This window comes from Chinchilla lanigera, unplaced genomic scaffold, assembly GCF_000276665.1.
Source record: "Chinchilla lanigera isolate Chin_1 unplaced genomic scaffold, ChiLan1.0 scaffold00022, whole genome shotgun sequence".
NCBI lineage: Eukaryota > Metazoa > Chordata > Mammalia > Rodentia > Chinchillidae > Chinchilla > Chinchilla lanigera.
Genome location: NW_004955423.1, coordinates 10,614,089 through 10,624,617, shown reverse-complemented (window position 1 = coordinate 10,624,617; position 10,529 = coordinate 10,614,089).

Sequence of the window (10,529 nt, the reverse complement as noted above, 5' to 3'; positions counted from 1 at the left end):
TGAATTTATGCTGTTATGTTTCCATTTTTATTACATCTGCATGCTGATACAGTATTTTCAGAATGCTAGGTTAGGGTTTTAAAATTATAGTTTAAAAACCTTCTTTCAACCTGAAGAAATTAATTTTATGAGTGACTTAAGCATCTACCCTCTAAAAAGACACCTGCTTTCTCATGTTAAATAATTTAAAGAGCATTTGAAAAGTTAAAAAAAATGAGTGAAATCTACTAATAAAAATAGACAAGATGTTTGGGGGATTCAAAGTAGGTTAAGATATCAAAATATAAATGCCATTTGAAAGGATTCTGGTACTAAATTTAGGATTTTAGCATTTTGACACTGACAAATCTTACTGCAGGGTTCCTAAATCTGATGAGAACACCTGTTAGTGCTACTTAAATGCCTGAATTAAAATGTAGTTTTGATATTTCAGTTATTAGATTAAAATCAGAAACCTTTAAACACACAGTAATTTATGTAGGATTCTTTTGGTGGGGGACTTTTAAAGCATAGATTGACTCAGTTTGCTTCTGGAAAGCTTTTAAATTGACAACTTTAGTGAATGTGCCTTGGCCATATGATGCAATTTTAGTCCATATCAAATGGAGAAGTCAAAAAGTAGAGTATGATATCATGCTGATAAGACATATAATGAGAAGGTTTAAAAATTCTTTTAAATAAACTCTTAGATGGAAATATTCATAGAGGACAAAAATATTCAGGTGGTGTGGTTTGACCTTTAGAGTCACATAAGAAAGATGAGTCCAATTCATTATTCATCTAGATATTGCCTATTATAAAATAATAGAGGCTTCAAGTGCTTTATATATAACCATTAGAAAGATCTGTGCATAACCCAAGCTCCATAATGTAGCTGAATATAGAAAAATACATGTAAATTGAGTAACCCAGAGAATATATGACAATATATGATAAAATTTTTAGTTGACATAGAAAATAAAGTATTCTAAGTATAGTTTTGTGGCATGAGAGATAAAAGGTAGAATACCTCTTTTTCCAAAGACTTGCTTCAGTGTAATTCAGAATTTGAGTATCAATGTAAAGCACTTTCTCTCTTAAATTGAAATGTTTTAAGTATTTTTCTTATACTTAAGCATGCTATTTATAGCTATATAAATAATGTAAAAATATCTCCAAATCTGTCTTAGAAGATTTCATGAAAATTAAACTGCTATTTATAATTCCTTCTTGAGATATCTGATACCTACATGAAATACTTACTCAATATCAGAAAACAGAAACTCCTCCTGAGTCAAAAGATTTTATTTGTGATTTGAACTTTAAAAAATTGGTAAATCGTTGCAGTATTTATTTTACAGAAATTGAGGCTTCCGATCTAACAGTATCCTGCTGTCGTCTGTGTGCTGGTACTGGTGCAGAGCACTATGTGACTTTCAGCAGCCTGTCTTCAGTAGACGTTGACTAGAGCTAGACAAAAGAGAAAAGTGAGGAGCCGAGCATATGCTTGTAATCCCAGTTTTTGGGAGCCTGAGGCAGGAGGATCTTTGTGAGTTTAAGACCACCCTGGGCTATAAAGTGAGCTCAAGTTCAGCCTGAACTGCATAGCAAGACCCTGTCCCAAAAAGAAAGAGAGAGAGAGAGAGAGACAGAGACAGAGACAGAGACACAGAGACAGACAGAGAGAAACTGAGCTGCATTCTGGAATGAATATTTTGGAGTAAATTCTACAACTGAGTTCTTACAATAGTTCATGTAAACTGAAATAGCTTAACACAATATGAGAAACAATTGTGAATTTTCATGTACTTTCACAGCTTTCTATGTCAGATTTGTATCTGTGGCTAAAGGGGAGGAAGAATTTCAATAGTCCTGTTGCAAAGATCTTAGTACAGCATGTACCAAATACTCATCAAGCCAACTCTAAGTGACTTTCTTATAATTTTAGTATGTATGCCACTGCCCTAAGCTTATGGATATAATAGTTCCACCTTTTCCCAAAGATTTCACCTACTTTTGATTTTTTTCTAGTGTGTGAATTATTTTCAATTGTACTAGAAACAAAAAATAGCAAAGGTGAATTATTGACTCTATGTGCTTCTCAGAATACTGTATAGTGACGAAACAGCATTTCTACATAAATGAATCTCAAAAACATCAGTTGTTCACTGGCAGTGTTTCCTTCCAACATTTCAAGTTCTTCAGTGGCTCTGTTTGGCATTAAGGTCCTCTCTGGCGTGTGAAAGTCAATTTTGTAGGTCTCATATAGTAAGTAAAAAGAAGACAGTTTGAAAGTCAAATGAGATTCTAGGGTCACTTATGTATCAATGAAAGAAGTGTTACAATAAAGTCCTGTGGAAAGGTACGTAAAGTACAATTAAGGTAGAGTGAGAATAAATTAGGAAAATTTAAGGGGCTATGTCTTATGTGGATTGAATTCTTTGTAGATTTCTTATGATAATACATATAGATTGAAATTAGGTGAGAAAAGTATGATTAAAATAATTAATTTTAAAATATCTCACACAAATCTTTATAGTTTACATTTATGGACTTAGTGTTACATTATTTTTGTAAACACAAATTTTATCCTTGATGTCCCAGAGGAGTAAGAAGGAAATAATCCATTTTGCAATAGCCCAGTTTCATGGAGATGGTGAAGACTTCTGGGAGAATTATAATTTAGTTAAAACAATCCTAGTGAATTCAGAACCAATTATAAAGCATATACAAACTATAAAAGGAATAGTGTAAACAGTTGCACAGTTATCAGAAACAGAAAGATTCAAATTCCGTTTACTAAGAATAAAATGCTGATACCCACAAGTTGGAGCTATGATTCAGATATATTCACAAAAGTTTACAAAGAAAATGTCACCTTCTTGTTCAGCATATTAGCTCCCTGGATGTGTTCATGACATATATCCACTGGTTTTCTTTCAAAATTTACACTTCCCTTAGCTATACTGTGATATTACAGCTATGGAACAATGATCTGGCTTCCATTCTGTCTCATGCACCATCAGCTGAACTGTCAGTAAAGTGCTAATTGCAGAAATTTTATTACTTGAGGTGATATTGAACCAGAGAGAACACAGCTTGATTTTTCATATTCCAAACTTTTCAATGAGAGCAATTAGGGAGGAAAAAAACTTTCCTTTTTGTTCCAATTTGTGAGCTAAGCAAAATTGGAATGGGTGTCACTGACAGTGAATAGAAACTCTAAAATGTTGTCCTTCTAGGTGATTTCAGAACTTAATATAAAAATGTCTTATTAACCCCTTCTTGACAAAATGTGCATTTTGCACCTGAAGAGCACTTGCCATTCTACAACTTAATTGGCTGCCTATAATTGCAAAAATGCAGAACTATACTTATTTTGTGATTCTCTTATTCAAATATTTCTGCAGCGGAAGTATACTCCAAAGGTTGGCTTTATATATACTGTCTAAATTTATATAATATATTTCCTCTGGGATCTGAAATATTTAAAATACCTCTTAAACATTATCTCAGAAAGTAGGTTTGGAAGTCGCACACGACATTTCATCTAGAAATACAAAAATACAGGAAGACGGTTAAGTGGAAAATTTATTGGAAAAGATTCATAGATGGTCAGTTGGGATCATTTTCAGGGTGAGCTGTGTAGGGAGTAATAAGGAAAACTAGCAAATATAATTCCATGTGAAACCCTTGGGGGAAATTCTCTGTGCATTAAAGCACCTGGGAAGGACATCTAAGTCAGACTTACAGGGCTGAGGAAGAAACAAACCTGTGCTATCTGGAGAAGATAACAATTAGAGACATGAAGGTGGAAAGGTCAAGTTGGAGGGGAAAAAAAACTGTTCTCATCCTTGGAAATGATGAACAATGGCCCTGAGGTTAGTTTTTCAAAATCAATGCAATTTAGAAAGAATGAAATTTCACCAAAACTAAAAGCCTGGGAATTAAGTCGGCGGTGTGGACGAGGAGAACGCTAACTTATGAGGTAAACTGTGAAAAATCCTATGCAAGATCACAAATTAGGCTATAGAAATTCAAATTTATAGGGTGGATATGGGAAAACATACAGAGTTTTGTATAGTAATGTAATTGAGCGGGCTTGTAATTTTTAGAGGTCAGTCTAGCCATAGTCTGCAGAGCTGCCTGGAGGAGGGCAAGACTCAGTACAGGGAGACCACTTCAGAAGCTCCTGCAGCAGTCCACGTAGACTATGCAGTGGTCTCAGCAGCAGCTGGTGTGGTCACAGGAGGAAGGGACAGATGGATTTGGAAGAATCTTAGAAGGCAGAATCAACAGTGCAAATGTTGGGCTGTGAGACGAAGGACAAAGGAGATTCACAGATGCTGCTTATGCTTTTGAGACCAGGACAACAAAATGGCTGGTGATGCTATTTGCTAAAACAGACAAAGAGGGTAGAATTGGTAAGTAGGATGATTTCAGCTGTGAACTTGGAGTTAATGGTTCCTAGGAGACACACTTGCAATGAATGCAGGTTGAATTGTAGGATAGGGACTATAACCCAGGTGGGGACAAAGTATTACATAAAGGAAGGGGGTGTTAGGATGAAAACACAGGGGCCAAGATCGGGAAATTGCTATAAGATACACAGACAAGCTTAGGAGAGTAATGGCAAGAGGTCAGGTTTGGCAGGATGTTGAGGTAGCCAAATTTATGAATATAAAAGGGGACAAATCCTGTGATGTCAATTGTACAGGAGAGTGGGGAGTGATTTTCTGAGAAGAGCTGAGGCGAGCATCCTTGGACAAGCTCCACCAGTGCTGTGCTTCCATCTTTGCTACAGAGCGACTTTTTTTTTTTTTTTTTTTTTGAGACTGGGTCTCATTATGCAGTTCAGGCTGAACTTTAGCTCACTTTGTAGCCCAGGCTGGCCTGAAACTTGCAACAATCCTCCTGCCTCAGCCTCCTGAGTGCTGAGATTACAGGTGTGTGCCACCACACCCACCACAACTTTTGATTAATATTTGTACCTTGATATTTGTATCCATACACACAAGGCACACATATATAAAAGTCTTTGTCATGTGATCCTGCTATAGTTAATCATGAAAAGAATAATACTTTTCAAAAACAAGTACCCTCCTGCAAGTAAATCAACAAGTACGTGTAAGCTTGTAATATAGTACTGTTGAAACCTGAGATATGAGCTTGATCTAAAATAATTTAACTATAAATAATTTAATCTATTCATCACTATTGGGTTGAATTTAATTTAACAAAATTTGTAATAAAAATGCTTTTTAGGTAAAACTAAAATATTTGCATTTGAAAAGCTGAGAAAGGATTTTGATCACTTGAGGACCAAAACTTTGGGAGCCTTGGAAGTGAAGCATGTCCCAAGTTTAGAAGATGGGTTAAAATCTAAACTAGAAAACCAGTACTATCTACTAATGTAACATTTAACAGGTTTAGGATCCCACACTGACTAAGACTTTGGTCAGTTAGTCTTTCTGGACATAAATACTCTCACCTGTACTGTAAGAATAATAAGAGATTTACAAAAAATAATTGCAGAGCTTTGGTCCTGCAGTGATAGATTAAAGTAAAAGCACTAAAAATGTAAATCATAAAAAGGAGAAAAACTACAGAATATAGAAATTATATGTAGAGAAAGTTACTATTTAAATATAAAAAGTCAACAAATATATTTTGCAAAACTTTAAATAATAGTAAGTTAAGTATAACTTCCAAGGTAACATTATATGTCAGATATTGGCAAATATTGGCTTCAGAATATGTTAAGTGATAGCACTTGTTAGTGATGACAATGTTTTTTTTTTTTTCTCCTTAGTACAGAGAATTATGTTTCCTTGACTTCTTGAATTTAGATGTCACCATTGGTTAGTTCTGACAAATCAAATTTGAGCAGAAGTATTTTGTGAAATAAAGCATTTAATTACAAGTGTGTAGAATTTTCCAGTTCTCTTTTTCTTCTTCTGTAGTACACCTGTAAGATTAGCATTGAGTTGGAATCACTAAAAACGTTAGGATATTCACTAACATGGTCATTTGAACCACATTCCCCTAACCCAGGTGCCCTGGACATGAGCAGGAATCAAGATGCCTGGTGTTTGTTGCTTCCACATGATTTAACCTGCACTGACTGATGAAGTTATCCATTACAAATGAGAAAATAGATTTAGAGAGTGAAAGTTTATCATCTGTCTAGGCCAGGATAGACATATATTGGCATGTAGATTATCCAAGAAGAAAACAGTAAAATTAAGATATATGATAAATGGTAGCATAATTTTAGGCTTCAAATGGATAAGCAATCTGTTTCATATTGCCCTTATTAGCTTATCATTTTAAAGTATAATTTTCTGAGCTTTTTAATTTTTTCACATAGAAAGCCCACTGCTCTTTTGCTATTCCCTCCCTCTGCTACCTAAAATCACCAGAGTAGTATAGACATCAGCATAAAATAATCTGCAAAATACATCAATGTTTTTATATGGTGACAGGGGTGATAAAAGGGACAATTAAGATGGGAGAACACATGATTATAGCGACTCACATGCTTTGTATTCTTGATGGGTGGCTTGAAGGTATTTCTTCATTTGTGGAACACGAGGCCTTTCTGCAGGAAGGAAGAAGCTGTGGTGGTTGAATGAATAGTGGTAGGGGTAAGGGAGGAGGAGGAAGTTTTTGCATATAGATTGAGCTATGAAAATGATACGTCTCAGGGACTGTGAAACAGATTACAGATGTGAAGTTTTCAGACTATGGTCTAGGCTTCTAGGACATGAACTATGGGCAGTAAAGAGTGTGTCTAAACAGTACTCTGCCTCCAACAGCACTCTCATCACTTCAGTAGAGTGAGTCGGTGTATCTTACTCTTAGCCATAGCTTTCGGATCCCCACCCTCTGAAAAGTTGGCATTTGGTTTTGCAGCGGAGTTTTCTGACTCTCATGTCAGCCCCTGGCACGCAGTATCTCTGCAAAGAGAAAATGAGTGAGAGATGTAACTGTTCTTCTCAACGCTTCTCAGAGCTGAAAGGCCTCCACAGTTGAGAACATACAGGAAGCCTGTGCAGAAAGTGGTAGGAGGGTGACTGGGCACTCTCCACCTATGGCAGGAGACCACTTTTTGAGCTGCTGATCCGCTCACACAATCCCCACTGCTGTTTAAAACTCTCCAACACCCTTTTCGTCCTCTTAAATACATGCTTCGAAGAACCTCAGCGGTAAAGAGATATAATGCCCTAAAAGACTGTAGATGATTTGAACCCCGTCCACCTCGCCAGCACTTCTCTCACTCTATCCTATTTAGCAGAGCCATTAACCAAGCTCTCCAATTCTCCTTTCCACCATTAGTGCTTCAGGCATGGGATCGTCTCTACCAAGACTGTTTGCTTATCCTTTCTCGGTCAGGTTCACCTCTATCCATCTCTCAGCTGCACCTCACACACCACTTTCTCTGGAGTCTTGCAGTCTCCTAGGCTAGGACAGATCCTCCTCTGTCAGGGCTTTATACCATTGAGCACCTTTCCTTTGCAGCCATTGTCAGCATTGAAAAGTTTTAACTGTTTATGTATGATTTTATGTTTTATTTTTTTTTTTGCATTGGACTCTAAATTCCATGAAGACAAGGGACCACATTTAATTATACTTAAGCTTGCTTCACCAGTGTGTACTGAAGTGTCAAATGAGTAGAAGACTTTTAATACATCCTGGTTGAGCAAATTATTATTATTGCTAATAAATAATTAATAATGAAATTAGTCCTATAGAACAGTAATGATGATACCCCAATAAATCACTATGTCTGCTGAATTATACAAAGGCTTAAAAATCCAGATGTTTAAAAATGTTACAGTTCACCATTTGAAGAAATAGTTGTACCTTTTCTTGAGGGAAGTTCAAATCTGGGTTGAACTGGGGATTCTGCCAGTGTTCAGAAAAGGTACAGAATAAGTTACCATTCTGATAGTGTGTTCAACCTTCCCAGAACTCTGAAAAAAGTTTAGTAAATTATGGCTTAAATTGAACACTTAACACAGTATGACATTCTGATAAAAGAAATATTGTTGCTTACCGAGCCCTTGATAAATTTAAGTCATTGTTGCAGATATTTGGAGAAGTTTTATTGCCCTTCCCAGCCTTAATAAAAACAAAGATAGTAGATTTTATATAAGCATTTCTAGTGATTCAGAATACTGAGATGCCTCATGGGAATCATTTTGATAATAAATTATGGAAAATACACATATTCATTTAGAACATAGAATAGATTATACCTAATGACCTTTGGGTATAACCTAAAAGGGCTTTTATTTTATTACCTAAAATATTTCTATGGTTTCAGATCAATCAATATGCTTGTATGAGAAAGTCAGAGAACTGGGGGAAAAAACTGAAGCTCTGATTTTAATGTAATTTACATAGCAAGCTGAAAAACAACTTTTTGTGAATTATGTGGAGTTATTTATAAACTTTAACTTATTTTTTCAATATCTAAATTATTTCATGCAGGCATAGTAATGGGAGTCAGCCTTCTGAACATAACTAAAAGTGGTTCACTTTCTGTTCAAGATTAAGCTCTACAGATGTAGGCTCTAATTGACTTAAAAGCTATATATTATAAGTCAAAATATTAAAAAACCAGCTTCTTTTGTAACATAGTTGCATATGAAAGACCAAGTATTGCATTTTTTGAAGAAACTGTTTCTAAATGTTATTTGCAAAAACAGAATACATCATAAGAACAGTTCCTAAAACAGATTAATTAATGAATCATTTCAAATGTGAAAGTATGTGTTCAGTGACACTCATATTTCTTATTTGGGGACTTTCAACATAAAAAGATAAGTTACATAATGAGAAATGGTTATGTTTTTAGGAGTTTTTGTTATTTTTTAAATTTTAAAAATAAAAGGAGGAAAACATTAACAGACAGGCAACATTTTACAAAATAGCAAAAGAACAGTACAGATAATATGGAGTTACAATCAAAGTGGTAGGGAATTAACAATGCTTGTTGCATTACATATTGATATCTTTAAAGTGGTTTCTCATGAAAACAGATATAGACATTCAATACTAATCAACCAAGGACTCATTGACAGTTTCTTTCAGCAAAGAAATAGAAGACAGTAGAACAGCCATGTTAACTATCCTGCATATACATACATACAAAATTTCTCCTTCTTTCCCTTCTCTTTTCCCACATCCCAGTTGCCCTTTACCTTTCAGTGCTTTCCTATCAATTCACAATGTCTATCATATCTCCAAGTTTAAATTAACTCTTTCAGGTTTTACACTAGTGAAACAATGCGGTGCTTCCACATGTATATTTGATTTATTTAACTTATGAGTATGGACTCTAGTTGTGACCATTTACCTATAAAGGCCTCGAGTTTATCTTTCTTTACAGCTGAGTAATATTCCATTATATAAAAGTACCACAATTTTCTTATCCAATTCATTTTTGTTCTTGACTCTTCAGTGCTTAATGAAATGAAATACTATCTTGCTTGACATACATAAGGATTTTGTTTACCAAATTATAAGTTTATGTACATCTGGTAACTTTTTAATAATCACCACAATGATTTATTATCCAGAATGTCTTGATTTTCTGTAGGTAACAGAAAATTAGTAGATAGCCAAATACTGTATTAATTTGGAAGACCATTGTCTAAGTGTGTAAGTATTGCTGTATTTATATTGATGTTTTAAAGTTTTTCTTTGCATATCGTTAATATGAGTATTGTTAACTTTGCAGAATGGTCGATGTAGGGGGCCAAAGATCAGAGAGAAGAAAATGGATACACTGCTTTGAAAATGTCACCTCAATCATGTTTCTAGTAGCGCTTAGTGAATATGATCAAGTTCTTGTGGAGTCAGACAATGAGGTAAGTGCTCTTCAGACAAGCAGTGAATCACCATCTTATTATCAGCTAGAAATAAATGACAAGAAGTAGGATATGAGGAGTAGGGGGTATAATTTTGTCTCTTCTGAGCAGGACTTCATTGCTTTTTGATAGTTGATTTTAAGACTTCTAAATAGTCAAAGATAAGCCTGTGGAACCATGTGGTGCACTTAAGAGTGGTCAGCTTTTCTGTCAGGTATGTGAGCAGCCTGTGTGCTCAGATCTGATTAGACCCTGCTGATTCTTTTAACACTGTGCAGAGGTTCTCAAAATGAAAATACTGTAGAAGTGCCATGGCTAGTCACGAGATCATTTCATAGCTTTCTTCCTAAAGGGTGGAATCAGGAGTGAGTCACTCTATTTTGCTTTCATTTGGTTTAAATCATTGTTTGTGTGATGGGTGGGTCCCAAAGAGTATTGAGAACCTCTTTCAGCAAATGTGAATAATTGTGCAGCTGGGCTCTAAATCAGTTCATTAGGGAGCCACAAAAGGTGTTGGTGACACGGCCTTTCTGCTGTTAAAGAATTGATGATTTTTTTTTTTTTCTTTTTTTGGTTTGTTTGTTTGGTTTTGTTTCTGCTGTTAAAGAATTGTGTAGTCTGCTTTGTAGTTTTCTCTGTACCAAGCAGAGAACAGTTGCAGACATGTTCTTA